Source organism: Spea bombifrons, chromosome 4 (genome assembly GCF_027358695.1).
Source record: "Spea bombifrons isolate aSpeBom1 chromosome 4, aSpeBom1.2.pri, whole genome shotgun sequence".
Lineage (NCBI taxonomy): Eukaryota > Metazoa > Chordata > Amphibia > Anura > Pelobatidae > Spea > Spea bombifrons.
Window position 1 is genome coordinate 77541059 of NC_071090.1, and position 25096 is coordinate 77566154.

The following is a 25096-nucleotide window of genomic DNA, read 5'->3' on the forward strand; positions in this document are numbered from 1 at the left end:
GACATTTTAGGAAGGGTGCAATAGGAATGGATATATTAGGAAAGGAGGTCATTGCCTCATAGAGCTTATATTCTGAGAGTCACATGATGACTTGCTAAACCTCTTCTACGTTTCATTGAAAGTCCAGTCGAATATTCCAAAAAAATGCTGTATTAGAAACTGTATTAAGTACAGTAAAAATAGCAAAATGACAAAACAAGTGCCAGCAACGCACAACATTCAATGCAATTTCAAGATCCAAAAACAATTGCTATTATACATTAGGGTTATTTGTATTGCAGTACACAGTGATGCATATACATCATTTCTAGCTGATCTCCCCTGGCTGCCAGTGTCTGCTGTTATATGGCTGCAATTATGTTACTATGTAATTTGTGAGGTATTGTTAGCATTCTGTCTCTCCAAAGCATAAATGTGCTCTTAATGTATGAATTTGGGATCTCTGAATGTGATTTTAAAAAATCCCAGAAAGCCAAAAAGATGAACATATTATAATGGGGAGAAAGCAGTAGAGGAAGAAATCATTGTCATAATGTAGGAAAGGGTTTGGACAAGCTCATGAGAGGGCCAGGGGGCAATTGTCCCCCGGACTGCAAGGATGTGAAGTATTACATCCTATTACCTAATGCCATTTAATGCAGGTTAATTGAAACACCTCATAACACCTCAGGGATGTCTAGAGTAACAAAACTATAGGAAGCAATTACACCGTGAACGGAAATGTCCTGTGTTCCTTTGTGTGCTTTCTACTCAATCATTTATGGTGAATGTGCATAGGACAGGTCGATAGTGCCCGCTGAACATATTGTCCTCCAAAGTTGTCTGATACATTATATTACTAGGCCAGTTGGATAGACCTGCCTGTGGACATAATAGTGCGCAACCCTCACCAATATAAGACTATTACTGGAAAATATGTTTCTTTGGTCAAGGTAGGCAGGCTTTGCACCATTTATGCCAAAACTAAAATATGCTATGGAGTACTATCTTTATTCCCTTCACATCTGCCTTTACACAAGTATTGGCTCCCACCCCAGAGAATGTCTAGTACACAAGAAATACGTTAATACAGAGCCTGCCAATTGTCGACAGGAATGAGGTTAATTCAGCAGGAACAATGGCCATTATGTTAAGCATTACAAACAGAATTCACAGTTGTCCATTTAGTTTCGCCTAATCATTCAGGTAGCTGAGACATGACTACTTTGTGTGGAAATTGTAGATCAACAACTGCTTCAGCTCTACCTGGGGACAGAGAAACTCACAGGGATTGAAAATGGATGTATATTTATAAATGCAAGGGCTTCATGCATAATTCCCTTTATATTAGCTACTGATTCCGGTTATGAAGACATCTGCACCATTTAAAGAAGGAAAATAACAAAAACAGTGAACCCATTCAGATGTATTGCTAAAACTTTCAAGACCAGTATTGTAGAGAATACCGTGGGTTTTGACAGCTCAGTATGGCACTATGATGGAGGGGTTGCACACATTGAAGTGTGTCGGTCTCCGTCAACAAATAATAAATGTTCAATACAGTATTTTAATGGGAGTAATGATGACTTTTTAGCATGTGAAGCTTTATGTTGGAAGATACCAGATGAGTTGCAACTTTTTTACCGCTAAGTGATGGAAATGGCAATTTATTGATACTGCCCAAAACCTGCAAAACCCAAAACCTGCGTAGTGCGAGTAGTGGAGGAACGTTTTTTTGAGATTTTTTTCTATGTGAACTCTGCATTCCAGATTTGAATGTAATATACTGTATTTGTCCATATACTGTAATAAGTAACATTTTTAACGCTTACCTTATCTCCTACTTTCTTCTCTGAGTGATAAGTCCTGGTCCATTTTTAAGGGTCCCCACAAGTGCATTTTATGAGCAGTTAACTGCTCTGAAATCAATCCTACGTTATGAGAATGAGGGTGCCAAGTTTTAATCTTTTTTGCACGTTGGTGTAATAAGCGCACAACCCACTTGTTTATGTTTATCCCCTTAATGACAAAGCCCGTATATGTACGGGCTCAAAATGCATTGTTTTCAATGGGTATAGGGACCGCCCATTGTCCTTAAGGGGTTATTCCTGAGTGTAACCTATCTAACTCATTGCCAAACTTTCGAAATTCCAATCCAATTGAGTTTTTGGTCCGTCCAGATTGACCTTCTCTCAAAAATCATAACAGAAACATTTACTGGGAGACTTGCTGTATCCACAATATCATATATTAAGAGTCAGTTGGACCTAACTTTCTACAAAGACTTTATGTGAAGTGTTCTTGTTACTTAAGTAGCATTGTAGGTTTAGGTTAATTTATCTTAACTGCTTAGCATGTGAGCTGGTCCACATAGATGAGTGTTTATGGCCAATGTTTTCTAGGCTTAGTGGTCAGTGGCCACTCACAAATGTAACCTATTCAATCATTATCTCAACTTTTATTAGGTTGGCATGAGTTCTAAAACATTACTTCACTAAAATGTAGAATCTACTGCTGAACAAATATTGTCCATTCCCAATTGTCTCTTTCTAGACTGCAACAGGGCCAGTAATCCCTACATAATTTAGAATTCACATCAGGTCTGAAGAGTCCTTCTTTTGTCGAAGATAGTAGAAACTGACACTTTGGAAGGTTCATCTCAGGCTTTTATTTAAGATTTATATAGCCGAAAGTAATGTGTTCTCCCTCTTCTGTTTCTCCATATTATGTATTTTGCGTAGCTTTCTATTGTAATATCATCATTACACAAATAATGCCTCCCGGCATGGACATCAGGAGCCATACTAAAAATAAATGGGGAAATCATGCATGCGATCAAATATTAAAGCTTGGCGACTTCATTTTATTTTTTTGAAAGTTACATTATTAGTTTTTACCATCTGTTCTTTTTTTCCCCTAACTAATTAAAATTGCCCAAGCATATTACATCAGAGTTTTCTTGAGAACTGCATAACAATATTCTTTTATTTTAAATGTATTGGGACATAACTTCTGGATGTCATGATGTTAAATTATACTGATTTAAGAGGTAACAAAGTGGGAAATTGAAGAACGTGCCCCAAAAGAGACAGCAGGAGATATAATTACAGCCTTTCTCAGATACATTGCCTTAGCAACATACTCTCTCTGACTATAAAAATTGCTATTTTCAAATCTGCTTATAAACTGTTAATATTATTTAATATATGGTAATCATAAGATGATTTTGTTACGCAGATTTTCAAAGTTTGACCTGAAGTTGTCTTCAAGCAGAAGTCATCAAACTGTATACTTCCCCCTGGACTCAACTCCTTTTTCCTGTACTTTTCAGCATCATAACAAATCTGTAAGTCTTTTATTACAGTTATTTATTTCTCTAACTGGTGGCCAGTTGGCCAAGTACATGGGATTTTCTGTGACCCTGTCTAATATTTAGTTAAAGTATTCCATTGTGGTATGGCCTTTTGGTCAATGACTCGTAAGGATCATAAAACAATAAAAACAATAAAACAATTTGACAACACTGCATAAAACAATGGATAAAACAATTTGACAACACTGCAATTATCCAGTTTTTTCAGAATAAAGTATACCAATAGTAGTAGACCAACAGTCTAGCTAACACCAAAAAATAGTTGTGCATTTTACTTTTTTCAACTCTTTTACTTGCAAGTTGTCACATAATAGTTTTAACATATTTTTATTTAATTGAATCCAGCCCAGTCGATATTTTTTATATCCATGTTTTTTTCTATTGCAGTCTAGGCAAAGATAGTTTATTCAATCACTTGTGACAGATTTATCTTTGGCAATTGAATCCAGCCTTAGGTGTAGAGAATTTACTATTGGATTTGGTCTGAGCTGTTTGGCTAAAGCTGATTATTATTTTAAGTGCCAAATACATAACAAGTTGATTATTTTATCTGGTAATTTTCTCTAAATATCAAACTGAGTATGAATTAGGGGGAAAAAAATTCTTTTCACCCAAAGGAAAAAAAAAAAAGGTAAAACGTTTCTGCCCAGATTTTCCATGGCCAGTTACATCACTTGTGTTTAAGACACATGAGACATAGTACTTCAGGAACTAGATTTTTTTGCATGTGATGTGAAGTCAGCACGCGCATATTTTAATTTTCCACACTGATTCTGCAGGCATTGCCGTTTCCACTGGAACATTACGTTAAGAAAAAAGTAATTTTTTAAAGTCCGGCTTTACTAAATATCGGTATAGTTTTGGGGTCTTTGGATTATGGTTTCATTCATCTGTTATGAATCTGTCAACAGCTTCTCCTTTTACAAGGGTTACAACGTCATTATCCTTGCCCTCTACATGGTCTTTTCACTAAAGAGGGAGTTTGCAGAACATGTTTTAACTCCCTGACATCAGTATTCATTATAAAAGACAAACCCCAGTGAGTGTCTCCTGCAAGAAGAGCTGAGTTGCTCCTGTATAATATATGGCTAAATAAGTGAAGAGATTTTTAAGAAAATCTTCCACATGGCCTATGCATTATGCAAGGACAACTTAGACCTTCTTGCAGACAAAGCTCATTGGGGGTTGCCTTTTATAATACATAGTGATAGTAGGAAGCTGAAATGTTCATCTCTCTTTTTAGTGAACCCTATGTCTTTAATACATTGATAAATCATCTAATGACTTTTGATTGTTCATTTGTGTTATATGCCTTGAAGTATTTCTTTAAACATATCCAGTAGACCATGTCAATATTGATGGTCCATTCAAAGGCTTATACTTTACTAATGGAGTTGAAGAGCTAATCAAAAACAAGAATCATTGTATCTTTCTTTCACATCTTGGACAAACAACACTTCAAGTGTTCCATTATTCACAATGTAACATATGAATACATTTCTTTCTGCAAAATGACATTAGCTCCAAATACCATTGGGGAAAACAGTACTGTTTCATTATGAAAATGGCAATATCTCCCACGTGAGACTGGTGTCTGTCAGTTTGCTTATTTTTTTATCTACCGATTCATGCACACTAGGTGGGACTATTATTTTTATGAATTGACATTAACCCTCATTCTAAAACATATTGACAAAATTGCAGAGAGTAAGGAGAAGGCGAGAGAATGTTAACATTTTCCTTTATGGAGGACAGCCCTTCTTGCAGAGAATGGTCAGGCAACACTGAGTTCTTGATAATTCAATACGTGGCTGGCTAATTATAATAACAATAAACCTGCAGGAGGCTGGTTGTAACCGGTCAAACTGGCCCTAACTTTGATGAATATTATAACCAGGTGAATATATTGGTTGGTTGCTGAACCATCGAAACCCATGAGTTACTCCACAGCCATCAGCATACCCCGCTAATCTGCCTCAGAAGATTATAAAGCTATTTATGACTTTTTTTAATGACCTATCCTCTATGGGATCTGGAGCAACATGAATAGTCTTTATACATTGTCTCCCAGTTTAACAGTTGGTCTTGCTCTTGAATACAGGGCGAGCTAGTTGTCTAATATTCCAGTTTCCAATGTTTCTGTACCCCAGATTGCTGTAAAATGGGAGAAGGAACTGATATTGTATTCTTCTCCCAGTACATAGAGGTATATGCAGAATAATGAGTGACCTATATAGAAGCAAATCGGTGAAAGTAAAGCTACATTTTTCTCTGATTAAGCAGTTAGTATTCTCAGACTGAAAACTGACCTGAAGAAATATGGCATATTTCTCCACTGAAATGTGTTCTAAGCCTTTCAATCTCTAACTCAGTTAATCTCAGTAACAAGTTGGATAGCACAGATTTTACTGCCCCCGGCAAAAAAATTCTCAAGACAGCTTCATTGAATCACGAACACATTGTATGAATGAATACAACTTCACGCATTGGAATTATTCATCTAACTTGTGGCTGGATGATTTCTCAGTACTCAGGTATATTGAAGGCTGAATTCACATGTCCACTCTAATGAATACATATATGTTATACCTGTGCAAACATGCACACACTAAGGAATATATATATATATAATATTACATGACAGCATACATGTGATTGCAGCAGCCAATCACATGTATGTTGTCTGAACACTGATGTTTTACTATCATACGTGTGATTGCCTCTTACTACTCTTAATGTTCAGAAAATATACACACTTATGGCTCCTGGTTTTGTTGGAGAAAGCCAGTGGATGACTTGAAAGTCTTATTTCCCATCTCTAAGGACTGAAGAATGCATATACCGATTTGCATGCATTAGATACATTCGACATAAAAAAGTACAATTTTGGGGACTAGAAATATTTAAATGCCATATTATTCTAAATTTCATATAATTGTGCCACCAGGTGAATAAGGCTTTTGCACTGTTTTTTTTTTTTAAATATACTATAAACAAAGCATTTATATTCCACATTTTACACACATGGGCATGCATACATATTTGCATAGTGTGAAAATATTTATGGATATCTTATTTGTTGGACCATTATTAGTATTTTTTTAAAAAAACTTAATTGATCAGATCCCTATATTTAAATAAGAAAAACAGAAATGTACAAAGAACAAGATGTCATCCTCAGAAACTGGAAGAGCGAAAATGTCATACACATCAAGGGAAGGGATTCTTGACAGTAAGGGCAATATTTTAGAGCTTCTTGATCCAATGAGAAATATGTTTGCCTCTTGGAGTCACATAGAATCCAAAGACATTTTAAAAAAAAGCTTAATTGACTTAGGTCTTTTTTCAACCTACAATACAATATTTTAGAAAGTTGTTTACTGATTATTTTTACATATTTCTTATTTTGTCAATGTTCCACCATTTAATTAAACTAGCAACATCCTAAATGGCAAGAGATCAATTTAAACTAAAATGTAAAATTGAGTATGTTGCAAATGTATGTGCACTTACCCACAATGCACTTTTTTAGGCCTAACAGATTGGTCTTTGGCATTATGTTACGCCAACTTAAAATCTGTAGAGAAAGCAGACCAACAAGTAATTTACAGACCACGTGCCAATGTAATGCTGTGTGATTAGCTGTATTTATGTGATAGATTCTATGTAAATGAAAATTATAATAATACATTTTATAATAAATTATTTACAGTAATATTTCCATTTCTAAAACTCATATACCGTATTTGCTCGATTATAAGACGAGGTTTTTTTTTACCCCTCGTCTTCTAATCGGGGTCATCTTCTAATCAGACCTCAAATAGAGGTCTGATTATGAGACTAGGATCCAGATCCCCCGCACCGCTGCAGGGGACCTGGATCCTCCTGTCTCCCCCCCACACACACACACTTACCGATGCTTCCTGCTGTGTTGCCGGGGCAGCGATCCGCGTAGACAACGTCCGCTGCAGCCGGAAGGAGGTGTGGCTAGCAGCGGGGGTTGTCTACGTTCGTCGCGCATACCTTCCCCGACTGTCAGAGATCAGAGTTCCCCGCACCGGTGCCGCACCGGTGCGGGGAACTCTGATCTCTGACAGCCGGGGAAGGTATACGCGACAGACACAGACAAACCCCCGCTGCCAGCTCCACCTCCTTCCGGCTGCAGCGGAAGGAGACGTCAACCCGCTGCCCCGGCAACACAGCAGGAAATTGGAAACACCGGTAAGTGTGTGTGTTAGTGTGTTAAATGGGGGCATAGGGCATTTCTGGAATGCCTTATACCCCTATATGCCACTCTGGCACTTAGGGGGTTAAAAAGCATATTATGGGGCAGAGTGGCATATAGGGAGGTATAAGGCATTTTACCTTCCTATATGCCACTCTGCCCCATAATATGCCTTTTAACCCCCTAAATGCCAGAGTGGCATATAGGGGTATAAGGCATTTCTGGAGGCAGAGTGCTTTATACAATGCCTTTTAACTCCCTTAATGCCACTCTGCCTCCTGGAATGCCTTATACCTCCCTATATGCCACTCTGCCCCATAATATGCATTTTAACCCCCTAAATTCCAGAATGGGATATAGGGGTATAAGGCATTTCTGGAGGCAGAGTGGCACATAGGGGGTCAAAAGGCATACCATGGGGCACAGTGGCATATAGAGGGTTAAAAGGCATATCATGGGCCACAGTGCCATATTGGTGTGGCAAGCCTGGGGGCAGATGTGCGTAACTGGGGGACAGGTTGGAAAATACAAGGAAATAAAAACAAAAAAAAATATTTTTCTCAATCATAGCTTTTATTAAAAAAATTACTTCACATGAATTAACATTTACTGGTAAAACTTTTTTCCTTTAGGGTCGTCTTATATTCAGGCTTTTTCTTTTTTTCCTAAGTTAATATTCAGATTTTGGGGGGTTGTCTTATAATCAGGGTCGTCTTATAATCAAGCAAATACGGTGTTTCTACATAACAAAAAATGTGGTCCTGGTGCCCCTAATAGATTGTCAGCAACGTCTTTACTAACAGCATTTGGTTTTAGATACTACTTATTTTTCTGTGGTTAACAATTCTGATATATATGGCAAGCCCTAAAAAAATGATCTGAAAAAATGAGGTTACTACCATCAGGGGTACTCTGTGCTTCTCTGAACATTTTTAATTAACATAAAGTTTAATAAAATTTGTTACTACTGTTGTCTTTGAACTGTTTAATTAATTTAAAATCCAATCAAATTTTCACCTCCTTGTTTCTCTGAGCCACATTTGTTTCATGTTAAGCACATCATTTATCATTTATAATTAAAAAAAACAGGATTTTCCAGTGGTTTAACACTTAACAGGCTAATAGAATGCTTGGCAATTTCCTCAGCAAAATATGATGAAACAAAACAAGCTGTTTGGGAATTGGTGGGGAACAATCTCCACCAATGCCAAATAATTCGAGCTCAATTCTAAGACCCATCTAAAAAGACACTTTTTTTTGGGGGGGGGAAATGAAGATTGCACATCAGCAATCCAACTTAGAAGACAAATAACAAAAAAGATTGTTAATCTGCCAAATGCAAGTTTAGCATGCATATCTTATAATATAACTGCCCAGTGTGTGTTATTTCCATGTCCTAACCTCTTAGTGTCTAATAAAATCAAAGGAATATGTCCAATTTATGGTAGCAAGCTATTACCACAGCAGAAGCTCATCATAGACAATGACATACAGCCAGCAGTAGAAGTACTTTTATGTTTGTTTGTTTTAAACCCCTGTGCAAATAAACAAGTTTTTGCAATTTCAGCCAATTATGTGTCATACATTGGAATGAAAGTACAATTTGATAAATGGATTACAAGCCATCCCTACAGAAGTTACTGTCCAATGTTGTTTCTTACTATAGGTAATAGTATACATACGTTAGTCTATGATGCAATGGGACAATCCGTTATTGCAGTATTGGTTAAGGAGATTTTAATCATAACGTTTAGTAGACCAACATTCATAAGGCAACATGTACCAGAAAATCACATGAAGTCCATAAGGTCTTTTTCAGAACCTTTAAGAATCTAAATTCTATGATGTTGGTCCAATAAAAGATACTACTATATTCTTTGAACGAATTTATCTAGGCATACCATCGGCCCAATTCTTCTTTAAACCATTCAATTTGGATTCTCAAAAAGCCACTAAAAAAGAGATGGGCAGAGGCAAAACAAGGTAAAGGTACAAAAAACATTTTCACCCCAGACCTTTTTTAGTATTTTTTTTTTGCCTCTCGTACAGTTGTTATATCATTTCTTACACTTTTTCAAGAATATTGATTAAATATTGATGAATTATGCAAGGTAAAGATGTTCCCACATGTAAATCCTGTGCCTTCTCTGTAAATCAGATGCATGCATTATTTACTCAACAATGATTTGATGTCAACATTTTTCGTAGTGGTACTAAGGAAAAACAATATAATTCTTGGAATGATCCAAAAAAGATGGCGGTACATCTTTACCTTCCACAACATCGGTTGCTACAACACTTTATTTAAATCATCAGTCAATAGAAGACTTAGACTGTCAAACAATGCTTAGACCATTTAAGTGGTGAAATGAATTATTGTCTTAGGCAGCACTTGTCATGAAATAACTAATTCAGTGATGTCCTTCAGAGTATCTCGAATTACAAAAAAAGACCTTCCATATTTCTGCCTTTTTTGAAGCCTGGCAAGGTTCAGCATGTTGAATTATTGCATGCCATGACCTGCAATTGATTTAATTTTTTTACAACAAATCATACCAGGAAAAGTCTCATCTCAAGGGGATTAATTAATGTGTAATCTCTTTAACAAATGTATCAAAGACGAGGAGAGTGCTTATGTCTAGTGCTTAGAATTGTACGTTGTTTACATGTTAAAGCCTGAGGTGAGCTATGTAAATGTATACGATATAATTCACGTGAAGAAAAGCACTGCTAAGTCTTTGATCCTTCTGAATGGCAAGATTGGTGAATGTGCAGCATTGCTTTAGGGGCACCATCATCAGTGATATTTGCAGATTTATGCATGTAAAACTCCGTTATAAGAATTGCAGATTTACAATAAATGAGGGTTCATTTCCATACCTGGGAACGCTAAGATTTTCACTCTCTGGGCCATAGAAAGTAGAGCCTGTACTTTCATATTTTACTCTGATTACATGTTATCTGATGCGTTTAGATTGATGCGTTTCTCACTGGTTTATCACAGCACCCCTGTGTCAACATATAGAAAAGTTTAAACAAAATAAAACAAAAAAATATGTAAAAATCAGGACGAAGACTGACGCGTATGTTAACAACTCACAATAAATACCTGCATATATTGAATGTCCACATAGAGGAACAGAATGTGACATCAAAAGCTACCAGTCACATGACCTGGAAACTCTGCTTACCACAACAACCACCCAAACCAAATATAGACAAAGTGAGAATGTGACATGTACGCAGTTTGAACAAAAATACACCAGATACATAAGAGTGATAAATTGTATAAATTTTTCAAAGGCACAATAAGTGTGTCTTGGGCTAAATGGTGCTTTCCACGGGGCGATCTTCCATGTGTACAGGAGAATACTCCTCAATCAGAATGTAAGTAAATAGTATATACAAAGCAATCTAAGGAAAATATATGAACAGCAATGAGCTATATATTATATATATTATAATGGTAACATGCAACGTCTGTACGACATTTCACAATACCTTGATCTCTTGGTAAATTAGATTTTTTTATTAGACTGTTACTAGAACCATTTGCTTGTCACTGTTCCTTAGTTACTACACTGTGATCTTTGTAATGGACCATAAGTCTCAGCTCATTTAGAAAATCCCCAATATGCAGATGTCTTGCTGGGGTAGAACAATGTTTTATAGCTACCAAAGGTGTCCACTTTCTGAATGATAAGGCTCCATGGAACACCAGAGGTCTTCTACATCGTATTCTTCTTCAGATGTATTTTGGCTATAATAGTAGTAATGTGTTTGTAAGTAATGTTTTGACATGACACGGTGATAAGCTATGTGAAATACCACCATCACAAAATAGAGCTAAACATTTTTTACCTTTATGTTCTCTTGGTGAATATAGATTATCTGCCCTATATTAGATTGCATTTTAATAATATGGACCTTCAGCTCTCGGTGGCATAACAAAGGTTAATCACCTCTACACATAAAAGCCTCATTTCAATTGCATTTAATGATCTGGTGTTGGAAAGATAAACCATTTCCATGGTAACAAAAAGTGTTTTGATTATTGACTGACTTAAATGACATGATAATTCTGTTTGCCACTTCAAAGTGTGTGATCTTTTCGAGACCTATGCAAATAGACCTTCCAGTGTTTAAATGTATTTGCAATTTACAATACATTATTCTTTTCTGTGAGGAATGCAATACATTTTCATAAAATCTCAAATTGACTGCAATGAACGGGTGCTGTCTTGTGCAATGTGGGCAAAGTGTCTTCAGGGGCAATTTGAAATCTTAGTATAAAGAAGCTATCTCTAGAACCATCCCCTTAATGTCTTGACACTTAACATAGCAATTGTGGGCTTTGAGAGGGGCCATTTTCAGAGATATAAGTTTGAAGAAGGTTTAAAATATAGTTCTGTTGGTGAAGAAGCTAAATTCAAATGTATACTTCTTATCATCTCATATAATAACAAAAGAAACCCCTTAATAACGTAACATCTTCCCTGAAACCTGACTCTAAATCCATGGACGGTTGTATGTTAGAGGAGAACCTGATATCCTATTGTGTTTTGTGTTACAGTGTGATAAATTAGCAATCCGACATGTCCCACTTCATTGTCTCCTTGATATAATTGGCAGAGTCCCTCAGATCAATAAGACCAGTTATTAGAGTATAAATTATTCAGGAATTTCCCTGTTGTCGTCGGAAACCAGTGTTCGCTAATATGCAACATCCCATGCTCATAGAGCACTTTCTCCAGATGGATACAATAATAACTGGGTTATTATTATATAGAGAATACAGGTTACAGTTAAAAGTGAGCCCTTTTGGAGGTTCCGTTTAATATGCTGCCTCTTTCCGGGGTTTTATGAATTAGGGATCCAGGTACAATAGTCGCTATTACTGTACCAGGCTGTATAGGAATCTTCCATAACAGGCAAAGTATAACACAGATTTGCAGACGAGCAGGAAGGGTGTGGGCAGAGTGTAGTGTTATACACTATTTTTATTTTTCTTAGAACTTTTGGGTTGGTGGGCAGTGACTGATTGATTTAATTTTATATTACAACTGGGTGGGAAACAAGGTGCTTTATCTTATTTCCATTTTTTTAAATTTCTTAACATTTTAGTATGTTTATTATTATTATTATTTTTGTTATTCATTTTTTTCACATTTGTTACCAGTGCAACATGACATTTGTAATTAGAAAGTACCACTGATGTCATGGAGACATCACAGGGTTCCTTATTAATATTTCATTTGTCTTTTTATTTATAACTATTATTTATTTATTTTTAATAAGGTGATGCTCTATTTCCCCCTCTTCTCTCTCTAATGTCACCGTATGCTTATCACAGAGTGTTCAGGAAGCAGGGCTCTGTAGCTCTGTTTCCTGATTATACTAGATGTGATCGGTGGTGGTTGGGGGAGTGGGTTATCAGAGACACCAGCTCAGTCTGTATAGACCATGGGGGCTGCCTAATAGGGTAACACCACAGGAAGAGAATGTCCGAACTGAAGTTCAGGCATTGAAAAACTGTCCGTGTAAGAGCATGTTATGTACAGACCTGCTTTATACATTCATCATGTCTAGGCTAATATCCTAGATAAGCCAACATGTATATCAGTGAAAATTTATTCTTAACAGAAATATGCAAAATATTCTGAAGATGCAAAATGAATAGCTAAGTGTATACATGGAAGGATTGTACATTTGTAGGTTTGTTTTTAATTAAAATACCGGTGATAACTTAATTCTACAATTCCAAAGAAATGCAGAATGCAGTTACTAGTAGATGTGCTGATGGTAACCGGTGAAGGAAACTGTCCAAAATTGGGCTTGTTGATGCCGTAGAAGATTATCCTTTATTTGCCAGACAAATTGACTGTCTTTTGAATGTGCTTTCACATTTTTGGGAATGCATTAAATTTAGTTTTTTGTCAATTGTATTATGTCATCCTGTTTTTATTCAAAAGCTAATAATGATAAAGGTCAGTGATGGAAGGTGAATTTATGTTGACAGTAGAAAACTGCCATAGAATATTAAATATCTCTTAATCGTAATTATCATACAGATGGACCAATAAATAAACCATAACCAAGATTTTGATTTGACAGTTCTAGTCCGTAAGGGGGCATAGCCAGACCTGTGAACACGGCAAAGGGCAGAAATGTTCAGGGAGATGAAATGTATTCATATGCACTTCCAACTGTGTGAACTTTTGTCCATACTCAATTACTGGCGGGACCTCTTGAGCTCTTCCCTTTACTACTCCACAAGAGGCAAAAAAGAACCTGGGCATGTTATGATGGCCAACTCCATCATAGTTGAATTGGGTGAGATCTAGGTAGGGAGTGAGCATATAAAATATAATTTGCCAGTCCTGAAGAGGAAGAACTGCCGGGCAATCAGCTCTAGTTTACTGAGCCTTTAGAGTAGGCTGGAGAATGCCCATTTATGCCCATAATCCCAATTTAAGACAGCTACACTTATGAGAGGACCCATTTTGGTCAAAGCCTGACACAATGAATTGTCTATAGCACGGATACTCATTCATGCTTAAAAAATTAAGGCCCAGGAATAGCAATAGAAAATAGTCCATGTTTCATTGGTACAGTTTTGGGTAATCAAACAGGTTTTATGTTGCATAAAAGTGTTTACATGTGTTTACACAAGTGTAACAGGTTGTGTTCGGATGATGTTCTTAAATACAAGTGAATTTGAACTAGAAGTCCCGCTAGATCTCTAGTGAACTAGATTTGTATCTTTGCTGCTTAACATTACTAAAGAATAGTAACATTTATATTTATTGCATTTGACACTGGAAATGCATCTCTGTAGGATCAGCTCCAGGAAATCTTTGTACCAGAACTGAAGTATCTGAAACATCCAGAACACTGGGTACTGGAAAATGGTAGACGGCGTGGAGGGTGTGTGTCAATTGAATGATAGGACTGACAACGTTCATTTATCTCCTTTTATCCAGCAGCAGCATGATGATATTATCATTATATATTTTCTTTTAGTACTAAATGTGCTTTACAAACTGAATTCTAAGTGCTGCTACATATATAAATGTGACTGTTTATCCAAGTTCTGTTAGTGACATTTGAGTTACAGTTCTTTCCGAGCATATTTTTGTCCTTGATATTCCATTTCTACCTGTTTTTTTTTCCTAAGACGACTTTGGACGTTCACATGGCTACACACCAAATATGTAATGTTTATACTATTAAACAGAAACAATTATATTACTATTAACCAGATTATTTTTGAGCTTTCTGTGACCTGTCTGTAATAACGGTTGTATTAGGGAATACCTTTGATTCTTCTTTAAAAGTAATGAAGCATCAGATTGGACCAACTGATCTGTGATAACCTGTGAGGTTATTTTGCACCGCAGAGCAAGGAGCCCGAAGAACCTCCTACAAGAATATCTTCACCGAAGCACGGTGGAGCACTGATTTCCACGCAAAGAAGCATATCACATTATATATCCCGCTCAATCTTTGACTATACTTCCTAAAACACATAACTCAATTAAGCTACTGGAGAGCTATGTTGGCTACCATTGATCTACACCGAATATATTTGGTTCAATAAATGTTACATGTTTAAATTTAATGGAAGAAAGTTTTACATTACTGAGAGGGTGGTAGATAAGTAGAACATCCTCCCATGACTGGTGGTACAAGCTAATACAGGGAAGGAATTTTAACATTCATGGGATATGGCACAAAGCAATCCTGACTGTGTGATGAGGTCAAGGACCGATTAAGTCTGAGTCTACTTCAGCAAAAATGGGCAGAGTAGATGAGCCAAATGGTTTTCATCTGCCATCAAATTCTATGTTTTTATGTTACCAGGATATTATTGATGTAACTATCATCATGTATTTGGGTGGAATAATAGGCTGGAAGCAGTGTTAGCCATCTGACTACTAATAGACCAGTACCGATATCTATTTGTCATAGATAGTCTGTCCATATAACACTGTATCTTTACAAAGGGCTAAGCATGCTTTTAGTGGAATGCATACAAAGACAGTAATATTCCAGATATATTTAAATGCAAACTGCATTCTTCTTAAAACATGTGTTTTTGTTGTCCTTGGAGATAAGAGGCTACTGTTGCATTGCCCTTGGGAAAATGGGACAGCCTTGTTTATCTTTATCCTGTACTTGTTCTTTATCTGTACTGCATGTACACAATGATAGTTTAAAGTGATGATAGAAAAATCCGTAATTCAGCAATGGCCTTTTTGAAAGAAAAAAAAACTCTATTAAGCTTGTGGCTTGAAAATACACTGTTCCATCCAATTTACTCAGCATTATACATTTTAACTAATTTGTGAATTCAACACTTAACATTTGTGAATTCATCCATGTTACTTGTGAATTTCTAGAAATAATTATTTGATCATGTAATTGATTGCCCCATGGATTTTGGTTCCAGTGAATGCTTGCGTTAGCCCATAGTCAGGAGCTACAAGGAATACACTGATGTATTTTAATATTTTCATTTTTCTTTGCCTTAAATGTTTAGACATTGTGATAAATTAAAAATATTATCAAAGAAAAAGTATTAAAAGCGTAACTTGCCTAACATGCTCAAGAACGAGATTTGAACAGGTGGAACATCTTCTGGAAATGATAAAATACAAATATACCACCCTGTGTCTACTCCAGATGTGGTAGTCGGTGAGCTACCTGTTGGATACCCTTGTGCTTAGAAAACATGCTTATGCTTCAAACATCTGTGCATGAGCATGCGTGCGGAAAAGAACACCCATTGATTTCAAAGCAAGCTGCTTCCTGCTAGTGATTGGCTTCTTCATGCAACCAATCAGTGTCTAGAATCACTGGACAATGGAAGAGACAGAGAGCTGAAGATTCTCCATTAGATATTTTCTTTCTTTATTTACATATTTGCATATTAAAATGATATCACAAATTATTTTAATATGTACTCTTCTTTTGTGAGGTTGTTTGGGATGTTAAACTGCTTCTTTCAAATTGAAAAAAGTAAATTAGCTGCATAGTGCAGCAAAGTAAATCAGTAATACATAATGCTTGTGTGGAATTGTTTCTAAAATGGTTAGTTAACAATTTTTTGTGCAACATCTATTCTCAATGAAATGTCATTATAATGGATGCACTTATAGAAATATAGTTTGCTGCCTCTGCTGTGTAACCTTGAGACATAACCTCTATTTCTCCCAAAAGTAACTTTTCATTTATGTTATCATTAATTTTCTCTATACACCTATTAACGGTTTTTTTTTTTTTGTATATAGCTAAACGAGGCTATAAATGTAGGAGCGGAATCCTCTTATGGTGAATATTAATCAAGACAAGTGAATAAGATCTTAGTTTCTGCGTGAAATACATACCTTCATTATATCATTTGAAACTAATTTTTGAATTTCATGGTACAGTGGTTCATAATGAAATTCATAAAGACTAGAACTCTTTCCAGATCATAATTATTCATCCCCTGATAATTTTATAACAACCAATATCAAGCCAGAGGGTTGAACAATGAAAGAAGATTGATGGATAATGTTGGGCTTCGGACCCCATCATTACGGTGTGGCACTGGCTCTTTATATCATACTATACTATATAGAAGAATGTCACTGGAACATAATAAAATGACACCTATTTAACAATTACCATTGGTCATTAGTGTATAATTTGTTGACATGGTATAATATATGAGGATTGCTTAGTGATCATGTTTCTTTGTCTGTGCATATAAATTATATAAAGCAACGATGATCAAATAATCGTGGATCTTGCAAACCTGTGCAACAAGTGCAGAAGCTGCTACTGCTCCTCTTGATTATACGATTTAGCCATATTTACATATTATAAATGTTTTAAAAAATGCTTATTAGGTAGTATCAATTCCATATGTCACCCACCATCCATCATTATGAAATGTATGCTTCGCTCCTATCACTGTTAAGCAGGTATATTCACACCCAAATCCAGAGTTCTGTTCTTTGGTATATATTGTCCCAGGTAGGAACTTGGGCTGGTGATCACATGATCACATGATGCCGAAAACACTTTGGGGCTATGAAAGCCAATCCTTTTTACCACCAAGTGGGGAGTATTCCCTCCCATTTCTGCAAATAATCTGTCCTTTTCATACATACCCAAAGCTGTCTACACCTCCCTAACCACCCAACCACTCATGACCTCGCTCTATCCCATCCCGGAGAGACTTCCCAACATTACCAGCAGCCAAAATCAGATGTGGCGAGGCTAAGGCCAGAGCTTTATGTTTGCATCCACCTTGCAACCTATTGAGACAGAATGCTGGAATATGACATCATATACCAGAGCTCCTCTTTAGTATAGTTGATAAAGATGACACTTCTGTTTTCAAGAAAACATGTCACTTGGTAATTGAAGATATGTTTCAGGAAACATGCTTCTAAATGTCCATCTTCAAGGACTCTGATGTCATCAGGTCTTCAGGACAGCCTCACACGAGTGCAGGTAGACCTTTGGAGAGAATGACCACTTACAACATAATGTAGAGCAATGCTTTTCTTTAGCGCCTGACATTTAACATATCTGCTTTCACTACCATACAATTGTATTTTACAGACATTTAAACCAATATATATTTATCCATAAAATAAAATAAAAGGTAAAAGAATATTCCTGCTTTTTAGTCACTGTGAAATAAAATGAATACTGGTCTCTTGTTTTCAGCTCCAATAAACATTAATTCAAAATAGCTAAGATTGTCACTGATGCAGAAGTATTTTCATGCCCAGTGAGCAAGGGACTCAAACCTCCCATACTGTTCCTCCACGGAAGCAGAACCCACCACTGCTAAATCTTGTCTTTCTAATTTGCTGTGAGCATTTTTTGAGGCAATTTTGTGCTTCCAGACAATTTGAATGAAAAGTAATAAAAAATGTCAGCTTTGTTATATCCAGATTCTCAATGGAGAGGTTGACCTCTATTAAGGGGTTAACTATACAGAGTCACCATGGGCCTTTCCAGTATCACTTTAATTCTCTATTTTATCTAATGCAGTGTAAATGGATGTGACAGGTATATTAGTGGTTATATTTTAGTGGTTATATTTATACACAGAAAACAGGTTTATCATATATCATAGACACCTACAATACATTAAAAATAAGAATTTGGTGACGCTTTGTGGCCATATGTTAAATTGTCAGCAAGTACGGCAAACTTTTAAATTGCTAGATTTCAGTTGGTGATTTGTTTTCTTCGCGTACCCCTGAGTCTGGATTGCTCACTCTTATAAAGTAGTTCAGTCATGGCACATCGATACATTGCGTGTATATTTGTAAGGAGACACAGTGGATTGGACACCTATATTTATCAACATTAAACTGCAGTTGCCATACTCTTGCCAGTTTTTCAAATGTGTCCAAAACATTGGCCATTTGGATTATTTATCTCGGTATTTCCACTCTGCTGCTGGACTACTTTTTGCCCTGTTCTATCAAAGAATACCCTTTCTTGTGAGCAAGCAATACAGTTTATTCTTAAATGTCACCGTAGTGCCCGTGGCATCCACCACCAGAGATTGTGCATTCCAGAGCTTTATGGCCCTTACTTTGGAGGTCATCCTTCTCTGCTTAAGATCTCTTTTAATCTTATTGGCTTCTTGTTATTTCGTTGGATGAAGATTCCCCCCCAAAGGACCTCATGCAAATCCTAAGTATATTTGCAATTTGTGAGTAGAGTAAATAAATCCAATTCTGCTGAACTCTTTGTAGTTGAAATCCCCCTTTTTCAAGATCCCTGTTTGTGCTTCTTCTTTGCTCTCTTCAATCACAACTTTTTACATATAAAATATTTTATTCTGTTTTTCATTTTTATATGCATCTCTTCCTCCTGCTTTTTGTGGCGTGTTGGTCTAAATGTAAATCATGGTGAGAGCAGATGGTAAGTTAGACCAGGAAAACAGCAGTAAGTCGTAATACTGCATAATCAATGTAGGAATTTAACACCACCTACAGAATAAATAGAGCATGGAGAAGGAGGATGCTGGAATAGCCAAGTGAATTTATTACTGTGCTCATCTCTCCAGCTCTTGTTGAAACAGGTTCTGCACAAAAGCAATTTGACTCTTCCTTAAATTAAATTGTTTGTCTATATACTAAGATAAAGACAATACTCTTTCTATTAAAGTCTGTGTAAGGTCCACAGGGGCAAGGGCACACAAAAACAGATAAATTAACTTCTGTATGATGCAGTTTTATAAATTAATTTTACATTCACAGAAAAATAAAAATCAATTGTTACTCAGTGATCTTAAATATCTATGCAAAGAATAATCTTGCACACTCCCTATAGCTGCAGACATAGTCACACATAGTCTGCAGGCATACTCATTTTAAGAGCCCCCCCCAGCTGTAAACAAACTCCCTGAATCCCCTTCCAGATTGCAGGCATACTCCAACCACCCATGGCTGCAAGCATACTCATTCTGGTATACTTGCCCTGCGTCCCCCACCTAGGCGCAGGCTTACTCTGCACCCCAGCCTCTTTGGTTTAGGAATACCCCCTTGGTGCTGGCATACTAGCTGCACATACGCCTTACCTTCACGCTCTGTGCTCCCTTACAATATCTCCGTCTCATGCATAAAACATGATTAAAGTAAAGAATTTAAAAAGTAGTCTTTTCACTTTAGTAACCAATGCAATGGTCTAATTAGCAAGAACATTCACTGGTTGCCACATAATATCCTGCAGTCCCCTCCCCTGCACAACATCATATCGCAGCCATAGCACCTCCCTCCCCTGGATCGCAGGACCTCCCTCATCCCACACACAACACTATCTGGCAGCCCCTCTCTTCCTGTCACACCAAAGACTTGTTCTGTCTGGATGGGGCCTGCAGCAAAAGTCCAAAGATAATGCACTTCGTTTTAAGCCCCACCCAGTGCAACTAACAACACGCACAATTGGTATTTCTAGTATTTGTATAGAGATAGTTTTCTGGGACTTGCAGAGCAACAACACATATAGGAAGGAATAGATTTGAAAAACTGGTGCAGTAAATACAAAAAGCAGCATTGGCCTATACTACTTCCCTTTGCTATTCAGGGAACAATGTACATGAAGAAAGCATTTGGATTGCTCCTAAGGTGCAGGTTGAGGTATGCCTTTCCATGGAACAAAATATGCACTACCCTGTCATTGCATTTTAAATGATGAATATAAGCTAAGTTACTGACCGCTACATGAGGAATGAGGATTGTGATTGGCTGCATCAGGTTTAGTGCTGGCTGTCCGGAACCATCACATTGCTTACTTTTATGTATTCTGTTTTGGATGGGCTGGGGTCCAAATACGGTAGTCTGGTGAGCTCATGATGACCTAGGATGGTGCCTAATTCTTCAATATATAGAACAGAGTACATGGCTTTGTTTCTAGAGCCTGAGTGATGTAGTAATTACACTCATCACTTGTAATCTATTTTCAGAAGTGTTAATGGTGTCATAGTGCAGACGTAGGCTGAGTCACAACACACTAAAAATAAAAAGGAAAGAAAAGAATCAGCTCTCTTCTAATCCTTATGCTAATATGTAATTTTTTTATTTTACCTACATTGATGGCGGTCTGGCAATTTTTAGATAGAGCTTCACCCTCCTGAATTAGGTGACTGGCCTCCCTAGTATGTCGCATTTTTTAAGGGCTGGTTGGGATCAAAATATCAAAGATCTCCCTTGAAACTGGTCAATTTATACTGTGTATAACCTCTGTAGCATTGTCAGCTTGAAATAATGAAAGAGCTGAGTTATGACATCATATCTTGGCACTCTGCATAAAGAGGACTCGTGCACACTTAAAGGGCTAACATGCAAATATACTTATTATACTATTAGATGTTTGACATTTCTTTTATTGTATACACTTCATGTTTCCCATTTTTATGTTTTGAAAGCATATTTGCACATAATTGGGGATTCAAAGATGGCGTAGGTGCAAAGGCTAGAACTGCAATTGTGGCAATGTAGTGACAAAATTCTCAGGAAGTTGGCAATTATTTGTTAATTCTGTAGCAGAGGGGTTCTCTAGCGTTATTTTTTGAATTATGGGTGAGGACATGCACGTTGACATTGAACATGCATGTTCTCGTCTGTAACTCACAAAATGTAAAGTCACAGGCACTCTCTTGCCCTCTCAAACAACTCACAGATTAAAGAATCTGATAATTTAATGAATGAGAACTTTACTCAGTACCCCTAAGTTCCCAGGGTCATATCAGCTTCTGGAAAGAAATTGTAGCCCAAGGTGCATTGCCACCAAGTGATTCATCTATGTCCCCAGGGCCGGCCGAAGACTTAACGCCGCCTGGGGCGAAGTTTAAAACGCCGACCCCCCCCGCCCGCCGACGCCGGGGGGGGCGCATTTTAAACTTCGCCGACGCCATAATCTACGATCCCCCCCGGTACTTACCTTTAAACAGTCCTGCGGCGAGTCTCCCTGCTCTGCCACGGTGCCGGCTTGTAATGCTGAGCGCCGGAAATTGACGTCACTTCCGGCGCTCTGCATTACAAGCCGGCACCGGGACCGAACAGGGAGACTCGCCGCAGAGGAGAGAGAGGGGCGCCGAGCGGGTAAGCGAAAACCACTCGGTGCCCCTCTCTCTCTCCTCCGCTTCAAAAAAAAAAGCGCTTGGGGCGGCAAAGTGCCGCCCCTTCTAAAGTGCCGCCTGGGGCAATTGCCCCAGTCTGCCCCATTATAGGGCCGGCCCTGTGTGTCCCTCATCTTGCAGCTTCTGGGGCAACTGCCAGTCTTGCTCTGCTTGAGTTACAGCCCTGGACTTATCTGTCAAACAGAGATAAAATGTTTGAGTAAAAATGTATTCCGTTATCATAATTTTTAAAATAAAAGATAAGTATAAACTAAAAAAATTTCAGCATTGGGCCAAAATGTATGTTTATAGTAGAACTGCAACCACTGAACCCCAAGCAAACCACCAAACCTCTGAAAAAAAGTCCCCATAAAGCCTGCAACATATTCCTACAAATATTGTAGGAATCCATTTTTATGATTAAGGGTCATTGTCCACAAGTACATTTAACTTTATTAATCCACACAGCTAAAAATATAAAACTGTATCAACAGTGCTGTTCTACTTTCTGTTTTGAAAGTAACACTCTTGTACTTTCTGGATGTTCTGGACTATATAAAATAATTACGCTAAGTACATGCATGAAAATATCCCTCAAAGGGTATCTGACAAGAATTTTTTACCGCTTATTCCTCATAATCAAGCAATCAATGAAATATATTGTCAACGCAAGAGAAATGTAATTTTGGACATTCAATAATTAGTCTGTTTAGAAATCTTTGAGTAAATTAATATTGTTTGCTGGAAGATGGAAGTAGTTTATTGATCTGGGTATTGACTTTGTAAGTGTTGGTCACAACTGGCATTTCAGATGTCACTGTATCGTAGGCTGTATCTCCTGCCAATTAAGAGATATGTTTATTGCTACATTTTACTTGTCTTACATAAATAAAATATCTCCAATATCATTTTTATTTGCAAACACTTTGGGTAATCCAGCAATAGTGTCTGGCCCTTCACTCCCCTTTCCCTTTCAATACAATCCATTACATTTATTTATATAGTGCCAGCAGATTCCATAGGACTGTTTAAAAAACAGTCAGTACAATAAGTTAAACTTACACTATTATTACAATGACAAGCTGGTATAAAAGGAGAAAAAGACCCTGCTCTTGTAAGGTTACAATCTAGTCAGTGGTAGAGGGGGAAGTGAAACAGTAGAAGAGGACTGCTTAAAGAGGGACGAGTTGATTGAGCCAGGAAGATCTGTGGAGGTTCTTGGTTGTTCAGGATGCTGGCTGAGGGTTAGGAAGAAAGGTTGAATGCTTCTTGAAAAAAGTAGGTTGTCAGAGAGCTTTTGAAGTTTGCATACAAGGGAGGAAGTCTAATGGAACGAGAAAGGAAATTCCAGAGAAGGGGTACAGCGCATGTGAAATCCTGAATCCCGGGTGGGAAGAGGGCAGTTATGGGTTAGGTGGGGTGAAAACCATAAATGCAGTATAAAAGGAGAAGCTTGGGTAGATCCTTATAGGGAGTTGTTCAGGGCAAATTCTGCCAGAGGAAGGAGTTCATTTAGAAAGGCCCTTAAATACTGCTTGAGGTTTTGGTTAGTATGTTCACTGCTCAGTTTATGGGTGTTACGCTGTTTAGAATGACAAACGGATACCCTTATTTTTTGCAGAAAGTTCTTCAAAAAACAGGAAATGTACTGAACACTCCGGTTAGAGATTATTTTTTTTTGGGAAGACCATGTATCTCTTTAATAAAAATACAGGCCAGTTTTTTAGCAGGTAATATGTGGAATGGCACAAAATGTACCATTTTGGAGAAAAGTGGTCTACAACTGTGAATATGGTGGAAAATTGGTGGGAAAAAGGAAGGTCAATACCAAAGTCCATAGATATGTAGGTCCAGAGATGTCTAGCAAAAGCTGATCTCTGGATTGCCAATCCATTAATTTAGTTATTATATTTGAGTAAGCTTAACAATACCTGCATAGTAGATTAAATATCATATGTATTGTTTTTACTTAATACCTCCTTTTTATTTATTTAAATGTCTTTTTAAAGATATATGTGATATATATTATCGCATATACCCATATGCACATATGAAAAATATTTGTAACATGAAAAGATGAAAATAATCAGAGTTTTAAATATGCATGTAAACAGATTTGTCTTGTATCAGTTTCAGTTTATATCAATGGCATCTGGACACATTTTTATGTCTAGTTTAGTAGTGTCTAGTAATAGAAAGCCAGATTGGAAAGCCAATAGTCAGAAATAATATGATTAGATACATATTTAGTAGTATGCTGGGCAAGGATTTCGCTCATTTTAAAATTAAAAATGCGCCAACATTGCAAGAGTTATTTTTAAATCCAATTTTACTTTGCAAACACTGCTAGTGGTATTTTTAAAATAACATTTTACTGCATGCCCCCCTCCAATTGATTTCTGGTACATTAGCCATTAGCTCACTACAGTGCATCAATGTAAAGTACAAGAGGGCTTCCAGCAATTATGATCAGCGTTTCATGCCAGAATTGTGTCTTCATTGGGGAAACCATGAAATTGATCCATTATAGAATTTGTAATTTTTAAATTCTATATAAATTAAACACCGGCTACTCTTGTACTCTTGTACTATGCACAGTACCCTAATTTGTATGCAATTGCGTTAAATTAATCTGACAATGAAATGGTTTTTGTTAAAGTGCCTTGAGACTCATCTGTGTGTGCTGTGTGTTTGTTTCACCTTTTTTTTAAGTCTCTTTAAGTTAAATACATATAAACACATTTGCATTACAATGCCCCCTGGTTGCTAGCCCACATTTTTTCTCCCCCTTCCCAGGGAGGCTTCCAAACACATCTAGTAAATGTTCTCTGCTAAAAAAGGAGGAGGGAACCAATATTGGCAGGGCTGGAAGGAGGTATAA

At 37.0% G+C, this 25096-nt stretch overlaps 1 protein-coding gene across 1 annotated transcript in view; it reads left to right on the forward strand.

Annotated features, from left to right (window-relative positions):
• The window catches only part of APBA2 (amyloid beta precursor protein binding family A member 2), a 155452-nt gene that overhangs the window by 44649 nt on the left and 85707 nt on the right, over nucleotides 1-25096 (forward strand). Inside the window, exon 2 of the mRNA XM_053464224.1 lies at nucleotides 3217-3325. The gene's annotated coding sequence lies outside the window, so the exon portion shown is untranslated. The remainder of the gene's footprint in view (nucleotides 1-3216; nucleotides 3326-25096) is intronic.